General features: G+C 49.7%; 1 protein-coding gene across 1 annotated transcript in view; it reads left to right on the forward strand.

The window, feature by feature from the left end:
* Positions 1-6,401: 6,401 nt before the first annotated feature.
* znf518b (zinc finger protein 518B) overlaps positions 6,402-15,847 on the forward strand; it is a 44,947-nt gene continuing 35,501 nt past the window's right edge. Inside the window, exon 1 of the mRNA XM_085965234.1 lies at positions 6,402-6,618. The gene's annotated coding sequence lies outside the window, so the exon portion shown is untranslated. The remainder of the gene's footprint in view (positions 6,619-15,847) is intronic.

Consider the following 15,847-nt stretch of genomic DNA (forward strand, 5'->3'; position numbering starts at 1 on the left):
GGCCAAAACTTGTTGACCTATCTGGAAGGTTCTAGTTGGCCTTTCATTCATGCCTTGAAATTGCCGGTTCTCCACGTCCCTTCTGATGTTTGGCTTGATCAAATCCAGCCGGCATCTTAGGCTTCTATTGAAGAACATCATGGCGGGAGTTTGGTTTGTAACCACATGTGTTGCATTCCTGTATGCAAACAAGAAGTTATCTACCTTATGCTGAAGTTTTATATCTTCATTACCCATGGCCTTTATGGCCTTCTTGAAGGTCTGGACAAACCTTTCAGCCAATCCATTGGTGGCGGGATGGTATGGGGCGGACGTGTAGTGCTTAACCCCATTGTTTTTTAAGAACTTCCTGAATTCTTCGGACACAAATTGCGGTCCATTATCAGAACAGATCTGTTCAGGCAGCCCATTCCTGGCAAATATGGTCCTTAATACTGTGCTGGTTTTTTCCGTGGTGGTGGAGGACATCTTTATTACCTCCGGCCACTTGGAGTGTGCATCAACTGCGATTAAGAACATTGGCCTAGAAATTGAGTTTGCCTCCGCCAGGGCTGTAGCGCCCGAAATTTAGCGCCAGCGTTAATTGCCGCTGCGCCCGCCAAAAATTCAGCTGCGCCGCGCCCAGACAGCTGCGGGCGCTAATGGAGGGTGTCAGCGCCTCGCAATGGGCGCTGAATGCAGGATTGCGGCGCTAATCCCCCGCTGCGGCACCCGATGCGGTGCGGCAGGCTGGGGTACTGCAGGCCTCCTCCTTCTGTTAAGGAGGAGCTGCCTGCAGCCGACCGCTGGCCGGTGGAATCGCACGAAAAATGAGCCCGGCACCTCGGAGAAGTGCCGGGCTCGAGGCCCACACACATCTGTGCCGCGGGGGGGTGGTGGAGGAGTCCGGGGAGGGAGGTGCGGGCAGGCGGCCGCCGGGAAAGCGGCTGGCCGCCGCGCCACCTTAATGCGCCGGCGCTAAGTCCAGCAAGAAACTTTTGAAAAATCGTTGGTTGCGGCTGCCACGGGCGAGACGGCCGCAACTGAATTTCGGCGTCCGGCCGCGTTACCACGGCAACCGGGATGCTGCGCACACCGATGACGTCATCGGTGCCGGCGCAGCGCTACCGGCTAACGCCGATGGTAGGGCCCAAATCAATTTCCGAAGCGGCTATAATTCCGGCGCAAGGCCCTCTAGCGCCTCTAATTGGGCGCTAACCCCACTCAATTTCTAGGCCATTGAGTCCATAAATGGACCAGCAAAGTCGATGTGTACCCTTTGCCATGGAGATGAGGGCCACTCCCATGGATGTAGAGGGGCTTGTGGTGGGGCGTTTTGGACCTTCTGGCATCCTAGACAGCTCTTGGTCATTTCTTCAAAGGCTACAGAGGTGGTCCCTTTTTCTAGGAGCACACCAATACAACATAGAATGCAAAGGATCAAAACAGCATGGGAATGCTGATGGTTTATCGCGCCTACCGTTGCCAACGGTAGAAGAGGCACCTACAGTAGACCCAGTGGAGATGTTCCACTCAACCATAGTGGAATGTCTACCAGTAACAAATTCTCCCAGTACACAGGGGGCTCTTAAAGGCACATACACCACAATTTCTACTCTGACTAGCATGTGGCACTGGTAGCAATCCTGAGATTACTACCTTTGAGGTCCTATTTTTAAATTTACCTCCTAACTCCCTATATTCAGCTTTTAGGACCTCATCCCGGTTTTTACCTATATCGTTGGTACCTCTATGCACCACGACAACTGGCTGTTCACCCTCCCCCTCCAGAATGCCCTGCAGCCGCTCTGAGACATCCTTGATCCTTGCACCAGGGAGGCAACACACCATTCTGGAGTCTCGTTTGCGGCCGCAGAAACGCCTATCTATTCCCCTTACAATAGAATCCCCTATTGCTATAGCTCTCCCCCTCTTTTTCCTCCTGTCCTGTGCAGCAGAGCCACCCCTGGTGCCAGGAAGTTGGCTGCTGCTGCCTTCCCCTGGTAAGCCATCCCCCCCATCAGTATCCAAAGTGGTATATCTGTTTGAGAGGGGGATGTCCACAGGGGACCCCTGCACTACCTGCCGGCGCATACTACTCTGCCTGTTGGTCACCTGTTCCCTTTCTGCCTGTCCCACCTTTACCTGCGGTGTGACCAACTGATTAAACGTGCTATTCACAATGTCCTCAGCATCACGAATGGTCCAGTATGTATCCATAGCGCAGGAGGAGCATACCATGGCACCGGGCTGTCCTGCCATGACTTACCCTTTAATTAATTGAAATTAAACAAATCAATCCCACCAATTACACTACAGATAAATGATATATTTAAGGGCCCTGGTTTACCAACAGTCCCCGCTACACCACAGAGATCTTAGAAACTATAAACCACAGAGTTAGAGTTTAAAAAAGAAATACTCACCAACCAATCACTTACCTGCTTTTTGGTGAGGTCACACTTTGATTACTTTTTACTTCTCTCCCTCTCTGAGATTTACAAATCCAAGTTGGCTCTCTCTATTCAGCTCAAATTTATCTAAGTGCTCTGTCACTCTCAATTATAGATTTCAATAAAATCTCCGCAATAGATGTTAGACTATAATAATCTCCTGGTTTCTCACTCTCACCTTTCTTAAATAATGGAGTTACATTTGCAATTTTCCAATCAAAATGGACAATTCGTGAATGAGACAGCTTTGGAAGATAATGGCTAAAACATCTTTAGGTAGGTAGCTGCATTTTGAAAATATATATATTTTGAACCCGTATGAATTCCATCCGAATATTAAATACAAATATGCAACTTTCGGGTTACAATGTGCTAATAGTATACCATCTGGAAAACCTATCTCAAATCTCATAAAGATAGAAAATACATCAAAAGTTCTCACGAAGTAATAAGGCAGAGTCAAAACAATAGTTTGAAAAGCAAGGTCCATGACTTACAATGGCCCCTGAGCCATTTTCTACTCATATGCTTGCAATACCGAAGCCGTAGTGCATTGTTCGAGGATTGTTGTCTTCAAGTCGCTGCCCAGTACAACATCTCGCATACACTTTAACTTCATTTTAATGGTTTGAAATCATGTTTAACCTGCGTCCAAAGGTACATAAAGTCCAGATGGCCGTAACAAGGTTTGTGTACAGTCTTAAAGAAATCTGTCGTTGGTTGAAAGTGTTTTTTAATAAATAGTTGATTTCATCTTGATCCAACAAATAACAGCCGGAAAAAGTACAATTTAAAAAGTGATTAGTCAAGTCAGACACAACCCAAGACAAAGGGAACTTAAATAAGCGTGTTTCCATTCGGGGGAAAGCCCGGAATTCTTCAGTAACAGCTGTTGTATATAGCTTCAACTTTTGACGGGCAAACAAGACTTCTTTTGTAGTCATATGTAAATTTCACAAGGGCTATCAATTTAACCATTTGATATGAATGCAAGAATAAATTCCATTGTCAAGAAACTTCCAATTTCGTGACAACAAATGTTCAATGTAACATTCAGCAGATAAAAATTACGGGGTGTGCAGCGAAATTAGAACTGAATTTTGCATTTCATACTTGCAAAGAACAAAATGACTACTGCCTACATTAATCCCGAGACATGGATACACTACAACCGTGTGAAAGTAAAGCAGGCTCTTCGGGGTTTGCATGCTGTGACATACAAGTGTCTGGCTTTATAGTAATAGCCTTCAATTCAGGAATAGTAACCCCATGGAAGAAATCTGCATTTTTTAATGATCTTATGATTTTTGTTTAAATTGCTGGATTAATGTGTCGGAGGTTTCGTGGATGCGACACCATTCTCATTCACTAAGTATGCAATTGGTGCGACAACATACACCGTGGTTTCGGGATTCAATTCTCTTTTATGCATAAACGTCGAAGAGTAGAGTTTGCTTTCTACGAGGAATTCAAGAATCAGAACTTGTTTCCAGAAATATGTAACAAAGTGCACGATGGCGCTCATGAAATGCTAAAAATCTATTTTCCTTACAGGGGGAGGCTGGTATTATTCGGTTAAACAGGTTATGAAATCAAGGAACTGCCATTGAAATGGACCCGCCCTCTGTTACAGCGATAACTGCTGCTAAAACCACGAAGATTGGGCCTTTATGAACAAAGAATAATAAAACACATAAATTAAGAAAACCAATTGCTTCTTTACTGTAAAAGTCATAGATTGTCACCACGGTTCTTGATGCTCGTGTTGGTTCAATTGGCCATATCCTTTGGGTACTCATCTGCATTACTGGACATTACATTCATATCAATGAATCAGATCCGGAGCCCAAAGGGCGGAGAAAGAGGCAATATAGAGGAAAGGTAACTGCTCAGTTTAATCGGTTGTTTTGGTGAAAGAGAAATGGCTACTTTTGAGTCTTATGAAACTAGCAAAAGTTCAGAACATTTCCACAATTGGCATCTGGGCATTCACTATACAAGGACATCTCAGAGCATTCCTTCTGATGGCGTCATTATTTGTTAATAAACATGTTTATATGTTGTGATTTCCCCCCTCTGCAGTAGTAACTGGTCCGTTTATAATCGTATGCGTTGGTTTGTTTGGTTTTCAATTGAAAGTTCTATATAAAAGAAAAACACAACAAATACTATATTACAATAGAAAGCCAATGACCCTATACGTTTTATAAAAAAGCATAGAATGAAAAGACTGAATTTGGATCAGAGGGTGAGAGTTACGTGCCAAATTCCCGGAGGTCTATATATGAATCAGTTCAGGGGGTAAGGATTTTTCTCTGGGTCTTCAAACAGTCAAACATTTATTAAAGTCTAGCCGTGTGTGCTACCTTTATTCAAGTAGTGTACAACCTCGAATTTCTGGGTTAAAGTTGTGGGGGAGAAACTGGCGATATAATCTTATTGCGATTGATAAATCGTCCTACTTGTCTTGCTTATCTTTATTTCCAAATGTCAACAGATGCAGCAATGCAGCAGCCGCACTTTCACAGCTTTTTAATTTTTAAAACTCGTTTAAATAACAACATAATATGCTAGTGTCATTTGAAGTCAAAACTTGGATTATTCAACTCACAGGGGTTTTAGAATTCAGCGTGAACTGCTGAACACCAACTTATTTGGTTCAGCTTGATTTATTATTAATTATTTGTGAGTAACAACAGAGACCAGATCAACATTTTAGAATTGGTTAGAGAGGTGTCTGAAGGAGGAATAAAGGGATATGGGAACAGGGCATTGCGGCTAGTGCGATGTGGAGGATAAACACCCAAACCTACTGGTTGGATGCAACAGCCTGTTTCCGTGTTGTAATTTCTATGTAAAAGTAAAAAAAGAAAGACTTGCATTTATATAGCGCTTTCACGACCTCAGGAAGTTCCAAGGCGCTTTACAGGTAATGAAATACCTTTGATTACTTTGATAACCTCAGTTATACTGTAATTCTACGTTACACTTTAACTGTGGTAACTTGAAGTGAAGTGTATCTCGCATGATTTAATTTGTCTCAATCATGAAAGGAAGAGGCAGACTATTGGAATTCAAACCACAAGCTCACAATGCCAATTATTTTGCTAGGGGCCTACATTTTCTTATTTTAACATTCTGTACCTAAAAGAATCGCGGGCTGCCAATTTGAAATCTATTTCATATGGAACACATTAACTTTTTTTCCGCATTGGCGTAAAATATTTGCAAATAATAGAAATTGTATGGCAAAATACGATTAGCACTAGAGACAGATGTTCATATTTAGCGGCGCATTGAGAAAGAGCTGCTATTGATGTCTAGATCAACGTAAGCTTAAAATAACGTTCGAACTCAGCATATTTTGCTCTAAAATTAACCACTAGTAGATTTTTTTAAAACCCTGTTGCTTTTTGTCGACTACAGTCCATTTTTTAAATTAAATCCGTGTTGGATTTCACATTGGGGATCCCATCTAAAAGACGGCAGAATTGGCAGGAAATAGAAAGCGCCAGTGACCGAACCACAGTAACCAGTCCCAGTGACGGCGGCTTTACGCCGCCTCTCAGGCCCAAGCGCAGCAGAAGTAACGAGTTCTTTCACTGGACCAGAACACGGAGGACCGATTGTTTTTCTACAATGCACACTCTTAAATGCGTTTTGTACACGTTGATCATTGATCCTATCCCGCCCTGCGAAGTTGTATTGTGTGTATAAATATATGAAATAAACACACACGTCTCGCCACGGGAAAGTGACAACTCGGAGTCATGGAAGGTATGCAGAATGGTATCCCTGCGCCGATCAAAGAGTGCAACTAGTTGTTGGATTCCTCTCAATTATAAATTCCTGTGAAAGTGCGGCTGCTGCATTGCTGCATCTGTTAACATTTGGAATTACATTCTAACGGAACGGGTCGGGTCGGGTCGGGTCGGGTCGGGGGGTTTCCATGTGCGTCGATCCTCTCTGCCCCCTGGCTCAGATGTTGGGCGATGGAGTGTCGCCAGGCCGCCTGCTGTGGGCGGGGACCGGAGGGAGGCGGCGAGGGGCAGAGAACGAATCCGGCCGCAACTGCTCCCCGGGAAACGGGAGATAAAATGGCGCGAGAGGCAGACTCATGTCGTTTCTCTTTTAGTTGAAGGGAATCTGAGGCGGTGCGTTTTGGGGGAAGCCTCTGCTGCACGGAGTGAGTACTTTGAGTGGCTGCACAGCGTGTAACGGGTCGTGCTCGGCGGGCTGAGTGTGGCTCGGTGCTCCGCTGGAGCAGCTTTGTTTCTGCAACCCGGGCACCGTGGGTGAGAGAGAGGCTTTAGTTCAAAGCCAAAAGCGAAGCTACTCATTTTTTGGACAAAGGGTTTGATTTATGTGTGAAGTTGTGTTGGCGCCAAGACCTGACTCTCTCTCAGTCTCGGAGGCAGTAGAAATCTACTTGTTTTTTCCGATAGTCACGAGGCAGCCAATTGGATCCTCGTGCTGCAGCGCAAAGCTGAGCCGAGGACAATCTACCGAGACCAGCGATTGGCGTCCACTCTCTGGAGTTCAATGACGGCGTATCGCCGCCAAGTGCTCCACACAAATAATCAATCTTCATTCGCGCGAGTTTGTTCTCGGTGGGTAATCTGCTGTAAAGTAGTGAAATGAAACGTGATCTGCTGCGGTACAATGCAAATCATGACCATCTACACGGTCATCGCCAACGCAAATATGATTCTTCTACGCCGCGGCGCTTCATGTTCAATGATCTAGCATCTAAACTAGTGAAAACAAACAGCAGAATATACTTTTGAAAACAATGCAGTTTCAGTCGTTGCTGTACATTAAATGCCTTCAGTTTCTTATCTAATTGTTTTTAGAAAATGAATTATTTTGTACTAAACAGTAGGAAACCCGCAGGATATAAATATTTGGAACGGAAGGATATGAGATTGTAATTCGGCCTCCAGTGGTTTTCATAAACCATTTAAGTAGGTTTGGGAATAGAGATGCCTTCAGAACACAAAGCACTGAAATGTCTTGTAAATAACTGATACCTGGAAATTAGAAGGCAATAATGTCATCAAAACAGTTCAGATGATCAGTGTCATCGAAACACGAAAATAACATTTGAATCCAGTCAATGTATTTTTTTATTTGTTTATGGGATGTGGGCGTCGCTGGCAAGGCCAGCATTTATTGCCCATCTTTAATTGCCCTTGAGAAGGTGGTGGTGAACCCCTGCCTTGAACTGCTGCAGTCTGTGTGGTGAAAGTACTCCCACAGTGTTGTTGGGTAGGGAGTTCCAGGATTTTGACCCAGGGACAATGAAGGATTGGCGATATATTTCCAAGGCAGGATGGTGTGTGACTTGGAGGTGGTGGTGTTTCCATGCGTCTGTTGCCCTTGTCCTTCTAGGTGGAAGAGGTCGCGGGTTTGGGAGGTGCTGCCGAAGAAGCCTTGGCAAGTTGCTGCAGTGCATCCTGTAGATGATGCACACTGCAGCCACAGTACGCTGGTGGTGGAGTGAATGAATGAATGTTTAAGGTGGTGGATGGGGTGTCAAGCAAGTGGACTGCTTTGTCCTGGATGGTGTCGAGCTTCTTGAGTGTTGTTGGAGCTGCACTCATCCAGGCAAGTGGAGAGTGTTCCATCACACTCCTTACTTGTGCCTTGTAGATGGTGGAAAGGCTATTATATATTGAATTCCAGGCACTTTTCTATTTTAGATCATTTTTGATGCCTGGTGTCATACATAACATTTACAATCATTAGTGGGCTATTATATTGAAGTATTAACAATTATATTTTGATTGAATGGGTGTGATGTATATTATTTCCCATGATTGTTCTGAATATCATGGCTTATTTGTGGAGTGTTATTTCTGAAATCGATACTCTGGTATTATGTGACTAATGCACATGCATGTGCCTAGCCAATGCCCTTTTAAACTAACCTCCGCCATACACATTCTTTTTCACTTCATCCTTCCTGAAGGTTCATGTAGTGGTACCGATGGAACTGAACTGCAATACTTTGCCCAAGTGGTCATTCTTCACTGGTGAACTCATCCAGTGAATGTTGGCAGTTTATTGGTCGATGGAAGAAGGGAAAGGGAAATATACAGCAGTTGTGCTAGAACCTGCCCTTGTTTGACACCTACATATACGAACGGGGAGTAATGAAACCTTGTTCCTTTTCTCTTTACCAGTTCAGGAATATTGCGGCCAATTAAACACATCTTTTTATCTTTAATTGTCACTTAATTGCTGCTTTTGAAAATAATTATTTACTGTTTTTTGCATTCCACAAGCCAATTGGCTTCTACAATGTACTCCACTTTTATAAAACCAAATCACCAAATATGCTGAATCACTTTATTAAAATATTAGAGGAGGTGATTGAAGCAATGGATGAATTTCCATACCGAACCCTTCTCTTCAATCTAAATGGCAATTTTAAATTGATGACTCCTCGTCATTGATCCGGAATTTGCACTCACCAGAGAAGCAAAGGTGTTCGCTGCTGGCCCGAAAGAAAGCTGCACACAAAGATCCCATGATCTCTGTGGCGAGAAGTTTGCCTTTTTCAACACGCAAGTGATTTCAACGCAATATAATGGGGAATCCCTAGCGCACTCTGCTGTGACATCACAAGCTGTCTAAGCGGCCAATCACAATACAGAATTTTCAGACAGGGAAGCAAGAAATGAAAAGCTGCTTTTATCTCCACTTTGTTATAAATGTTAGCGAGCAAAACAAAGATTGGGGCTCTCGCATGGGGATTAGGTAAACCTGAAATAAATATGAACAAACTTTTTAAATAAATATAATTTAAGTTGCTTAAAAATTGTACTTATCATAATGGAGACATTTGACACTCCACAAAATTTAAATTAGTTTTTCAGGGCCATAACGTTTGTCAATACGCTGTTAAAACCCAGTTGCACCTAATCCAACAAGGCCTTACATTAATGGGGTATTTAACAGATATTACCGCGGAAAAGCCCAAGTTTTCGTCAGTTTCACTGATTGCTGGCCATGGGGGAGGGGCTACAGCGCAGCCTGTTTCGGTGCAGTGACTGACCGCAACTTCAGCATTCCCATGTTTAGATGCGCATGTGCTACATACTGAAGTTGCGGTCAGTTTCAATGGGGTAATAACGGTGAATGCTGTTCATTTGCTGTTATTACCCACCGCAAATTCCAGGTCATAAACTCTCCAATCACAGGAAATTTCCCTATTCACCCCATCAAAACCCTTCATAATTTTCATAACTTTTGTTAAATCTCCTTTTGGCCTTCTCTGCTCTAGTGGCAATAGTCCCACTTATCCTCAAATATAATTTTTCATCTCTACCAGTATCCTGGCCAAAACTTATCCCTCAACTAACATAATTAAAAACCGATTATCTGGTCATTTATTTAATTGTTGCTTGTGTGACTTTACTGTGTACAACTTGACTGACAGGCTGCCCTATACAAGAGTGACTCCACTTCAAAAGTACTTAATTGGCTGTAAAGCATTTTGAGACATCCTGAGATTGTGAAAGACATTACTGTATATAAATGCAAGTTTTTCTATGATGGGCACCTAAAATGGCACAGTACTATAACTATTGTCTAGTACAAATTTCTCATCTTTTTCTTGAAGTCTATGCTCGTATAAAACTCCAAATACTACTGACCTTTTTGATAGTTTTATCTACCTGTACTCGCACTGTACTCACACTTTCAAGGAGTTATGTATTTGAACCTTTAAGTCTCTCTGTTCATTGACACTTTTTTTCATTTAATGTATACTCTCATATTTTGGGAGGAGAACAAGGAATATTATCTTGCAAATGTCGATGTTAAATTACATTTGCCATCTGTTTGTCCATTCTGCTAACCTTTGTCCTCGGCAAATTTTGGTACTTCATTGGTTATGAAGCACTTTGGGATGTCCTAAGAGCACAAAGTGCTATATGAATGCAAATTTGTTTATTTTTCTCATGTGACTGATGCTCAAGTCCAAATCATTTATAGATATATTTGTGTGTGCATAGATATCTATACCTGTATAATTAAGAGCAAAAGTGAACCTAACACTAAACCTTAGGGCAAACCTTTATCAACCCTTCTCCATTAGCCCAATCCTTTGATTGACATGAAATAATCAAATTTCTATTCAGCTGCCCACAACTGATGTTCGACTAACTGGTCTACAATTACATGGTTTATCCTTCTCTCCCTTCTTGAGCAGAGCTGTTACATTGGCTACCCTCCAGTCCCCGGCACTATTATCATATCTAAAGACACTTGGAAAAATTGTGGTCAGAACCTGTTATCTCCTCTCTCAGTTCCTTCAACAGCCTAGGATGCATGTCATGAGTCCAGTGACATTTTCACTGAGTTCTGCTAATATTTTAAGAACCAATTTCTTTCCTACAGTTATTTCTAATAATTGCTTCACACTCTCTAATATATCTACATTTGTAAAAATGGATGCAAAATATTTATTTAATATCTCAGCAATTGAATACCTTTGCAATACCTCCACAATTGGACTCCTTCCTTCATCCCTGAGTGATTCTACTCTCTAGCTATTCTTTTACTTTTAATAAGTTTATAAATGCCATTACTATTTGAAGTGTTTTGACAGATTATGGAAACCACTGTGGAGGAGCAGAGATGTGATGGGTGGATGAAGCTAGACTTCAGTCAGCATTTCTGTATAGTACTGACGCTTGGACCCTTGTAAATGCACAGATGTAAAAACTGGATGGTTTTGGAATGTACCATGTAAAGAGAATTTTGGACATTAGCTGGAAAGACAAAGTGACACCAAATGTGCCTTGTATTATGGACACCACAAAAAGCTCAGTGGCAGTTATTGGCTGAGTTATTCTGGTTAGAGCTGGCACTTGCTGCTGCTCATAGCACACAGCCATTTTACTTTTTCCCCCAGCTACCAGTGGCTTGAGTGAAAGTAGTTCCAATTGAGTTATCTCACCTTGCATGTGAAAAATTCCATATCTTGTATGTATGCTATGAAAACTGTTTCATCATGTATATTTGTAAGTTATGTTTGCATGAAGTAAAGTTGAAGCCCAGCTTCACTATCACTCTTATTAACAGTGAATAAAAACAACTCACCAGAACTAGGTTGACTGGGAAATCTTGGACAAAAGAATTTGAATATCTGGATTTAAGACTGTTGCCAATCTGCAACCAGACTAATATAACTATTCAATCATTGTGAAACAGAGCTAGACTTCCATTATAGAGTAACTTCTGATATTTCTAGATTAGAAATGGGCCTGATCCTAATGATTATTCATCTCATTTTTGATATCTTGTGGTAAAACTCATGTCAAACACCGCTTTTGATTCACAGTGAGAAATACTATTAGACAAATAATTTTGAGCAAAATCTTTGAATACCTAGCCATTTAATAACCTGTTTGGGAGCAACAGGGATCTTCAATTTTATACCTGTGCTGACTTTATTGCTAAAACTATGGACAGGAAGCATTTAACCCTTGTGGTGTGAAACTCAACTCTGGTTGCCGATGCTAGCATGTTCCAGATGCTGAACACAATTGTCTGATGTGCCTTGTGCTTGTCAGAACTCCCAGCTGGTTTCTATGGGTATCACCAATATGTTACACAGATACAAATGACATAAAGACTTAAGCATAGGAATTCTTCTCATTCATATTCAGTAGTATGGTGTAAGTAGCCATGCTGGACAACCTAGTTAAATTGTAAAAAAGTATTTATAACCAAAAATTGTTTTGCATTGAATGGCCTTTAATAATAGACCATATCTATATCTATCTTCTTTTATTTATTTATTTATTTATATATATATATATAACGGTTGGTTGGTTGGTCTGTTTGTCTGTCTGTCTGTCTGTCTGTACAATCAAAAGTTATAGAGCGTACCTACACATATGTTATATCAAAAGAAAGCTTATCATTAGGGGACTCTAATAGGCGTATTTACTTTTTGGGCAGACAAAAATTGTTCCGACTACACAAAAAAGGTTAAAAAAACGGCAACATTCCGCTCATTAGCGTTGAGTGATGCAATGGTTGACCAATCGTACAGGGGATTAACCTGATGGTTGACCAATCGGTGTGTCACGGGGGGCGTTTCATTGCGTGTGTGAGCGGGCCTAATCCTGAGCTGAGGTGAGTGGCCGCCATCTTGATTCCTAACGATTCATTTATTTTTCCCACTTTCTGCGTGTTTATTTTCAAATCTAGATTTCCAGCAAAAAAAAATTGCTTTTAAAACACAATTAAATTGTTTTTAAAAAAAGTTAATTAATGTGTAAATATTTTCTCTAACCTCATTAATTTTCCTACCTTTCACCCTTTTTTTTCCCCCTCTTGACTCGCTACCTCCATGGGGCGCCGCAACCTTCCAGGGTTACCCCGCCTGCAGGCCTCGAAGCCTCGGCCTCTCCTCCCCAGCCACGCCCGAGCAAGGCACCTCCCGTCCCGCTCAACAAGCAGCCCGCGATCGCCGCCATCTTTGTAAAGGCTGGCGGGGCGGGCCTGAGCCGAGCGTAGCCACCGCTGCCATCTTTGTAAAGGCTGGCGGGGCGGTACGGAGCTCCGCGGAGCCGTCGCCGGTGCTGGGCTCGGGTGCTTTGTGGCCTGCGGCTGCGGAGCTTGGGCTGCCCGGGGCGCTGGGCTCGGCTGGGCCATGTCAGTGCGGGTGTCCGAGGCCCCGGGGCCTAACCTTCTCCAACCGCCGCCGGCAGCGCAACTCTCAACACTGGCAGAGGGGAGAGGGTCTGCTGGCTCCCCCCTTCCCCACCCCCCCTCCCACACCCCCTTCCCCCGAACCCACCCTTCCACACACCCCTTCCCTTCCCCCTCCCGCGCACCCCTTCCCTTCCCCCTCCCGCGCACCCCTTCCCCCCCCTCCCGCGCACCCCTTCCCCCCCCCCTCCCGCGCACCCCTTCCCCCCCCTCCCGCGCACCCCTTGCGCACCCCTTCCCCCCCCCCCTTCCCCCCCCACCGCGCACCCCTTCCCACCCCCCCGCGCACACCTTCCCACCCCCCCCGCGCACCCCTTCCCCCCCCCCCGCGCACCCCTTCCCCCACCCCCGCGCACCGCTTTCCCCCCCTCCCCCCCCCCGCGCACCCCTTCCCTCCCCCCCCCCCCGCGCACCCCTTCCCTCCCCCCCCCGCGCACCCCTTCCCTCCCCCCTCCGCGCACCCCTTCCCTCCCCCCCCCGCGCACCCCTTCACCCCCCCCGCGCACCCCTTCACCCCCCCCGCGCACCCCTTCACCCCCCCCGCGCACCCCTTCACCCCCCCCGCGCACCCCTTCACCCCCCCCCCGCGCACCCCTTCACCCCCCCCGCGCACCCCTTCACCCCCCCCCGCGCACCCCTTCCCCCCCCGCGCACCCCTTCCCCCCCCGCGCACCCCTTCCCGCCCCCCCCCCCGCGCACCCCTTCCCCCCCCCGCGCACCCCTTCCCCCCCCCGCGCACCCTTCCCCCCCCCGCGCACCCCTTCCCTCCCCCCCCGCGCACCCCTTCCCTCCCCCCCCGCGCACCCCTTCCCTCCCCCCCCGCGCACCCCTTCCCTCCCCCCCCGCGCACCCCTTCACCCCCCCGCGCACCCCTTCACCCCCCCGCGCACCCCTTCACCCCCCCCGCGCACCCCTTCACCCCCCCCCGCGCACCCCTTCACCCCCCCCCGCGCACCCCTTCACCCCCCCCCGCGCACCCCTTCACCCCCCCGCGCACCCCTTCCCCCCCCCCGCGCACCCCTTCCCCCCCCCGCGCACCCCTTCCCCCCCCGCCCGCACCCCTTCCCCCCCCCCGCGCACACCCTTCCCCCCCCCCGCGCACCCCTTCCCCCCCCCGCGCACCCCTTCCCCCCCCCCGCGCACCCCTTCCCCCCCCCCCGCGCACCCCTTCCCCCCCCCCCCGCGCACCCCTTCCCCCCCCCCGCGCACCCCTTCCCCCCCCCCGCGCACCCCTTCCCCCCCCCCCGCGCACCCCTTCCCCCCCCCCGCGCACCCCTTCCCCCCCCCCCGCGCACCCCTTCCCCCCCCCCCCCGCGCACCCCTTCCCCCCCCCCCGCGCACCCCTTCCCCCCCCCGCGCACCCCTTCCCCCCCCCCGCGCACCCCTTCCCCCCCCCCCGCGCACCCCTTCCCCCCCCCCGCGCACCCCTTCCCCCCCCCCGCGCACCCCTTCCCCCCCCCCCGCGCACCCCTTCCCCCCCCCCCCCCCGCGCACCCCTTCCCCCCCCCCGCGCACCCCTTCCCCCCCCCCCCGCGCACCCCTTCCCCCCCCCCCCCGCACCCCTTCCCCCCCCCCCGCGCACCCCTTCCCCCCCCCCCGCGCACCCCTTCCCCCCCCCCCGCGCACCCCTTCCCCCCCCCCCGCGCACCCCTTCCCCCCCCCCGCGCACCCCTTCCCCCCCCCCCCGCGCACCCCTTCCCCCCCCCCCGCGCACCCCTTCCCCCCCCCCCCGCGCACCCCTTCCCCCCCCCCGCGCACCCCTTCCCCCCCCCCGCGCACCCCTTCCCCCCCCGCGCACCCCTTCCCCCCCCCCCGCGCACCCCTTCCCCCCCCCGCGCACCCCTTCCCCCCCCCCCGCGCACCCCTTCCCCCCCCCGCGCACCCCTTCCCCCCCCCCCGCGCACCCCTTCCCCCCCCCGCGCACCCCTTCCCCCCCCCCGCGCACCCCTTCCCCCCCCCCGCGCACCCCTTCCCCCCCCCGCGCACCCCTTCCCCCCCCCCGCGCACCCCTTCCCCCCCCCCGCGCACCCCTTCCCCCCCCCCGCGCACCCCTTCCCCCCCCCCCCGCGCACCCCTTCCCCCCCCCCGCGCACCCCTTCCCCCCCCCGCGCACCCCCTTCCCCCCCCCGCGCACCCCTTCCCCCCCCCGCGCACCCCTTCCCCCCCCCCGCGCACCCCTTCCCCCCCCGCGCACCCCTTCCCCCCCCCGCGCACCCCTTCCCCCCCCCGCGCACCCCTTCCCCCCCCCGCGCACCCCTTCCCCCCCCCGCGCACCCCCTTCCCCCCCCCGCGCACCCCTTCCCCCCCCCGCGCACCCCTTCCCCCCCCGCGCACCCCTTCCCCCCCCCGCGCACCCCTTCCCCCCCCCCGCGCACCCCTTCCCCCCCCCGCGCACCCCTTCCCCCCCCGCGCACCCCTTCCCCCCCCCCCCGCGCACCCCTTCCCCCCCCCCCCGCGCACCCCTTCCCCCCCCCCCCCGCGCACCCCTTCCCCCCCCCCCGCGCACACCCTTCCCCCCCCCCCCCGCGCACCCCTTCCCCCCCCCCCCCCGCGCACCCCTTCCCCCCCCCCCCCGCGCACCCCTTCCCCCCCCCCCCGCGCACCCCTTCCCCCCCCCCCCCCCGCGCACCCCTTCCCCCCCCCCCCGCGCACCCCTTCCCCCCCCCCCCCGCGCACCCCTTCCC

Source organism: Somniosus microcephalus, chromosome 2 (assembly GCF_052327205.1).
Source record: "Somniosus microcephalus isolate GS21.2 chromosome 2, FLI_Smic_1.0, whole genome shotgun sequence".
NCBI classification, from domain to species: Eukaryota; Metazoa; Chordata; class Chondrichthyes; order Squaliformes; family Somniosidae; genus Somniosus; species Somniosus microcephalus.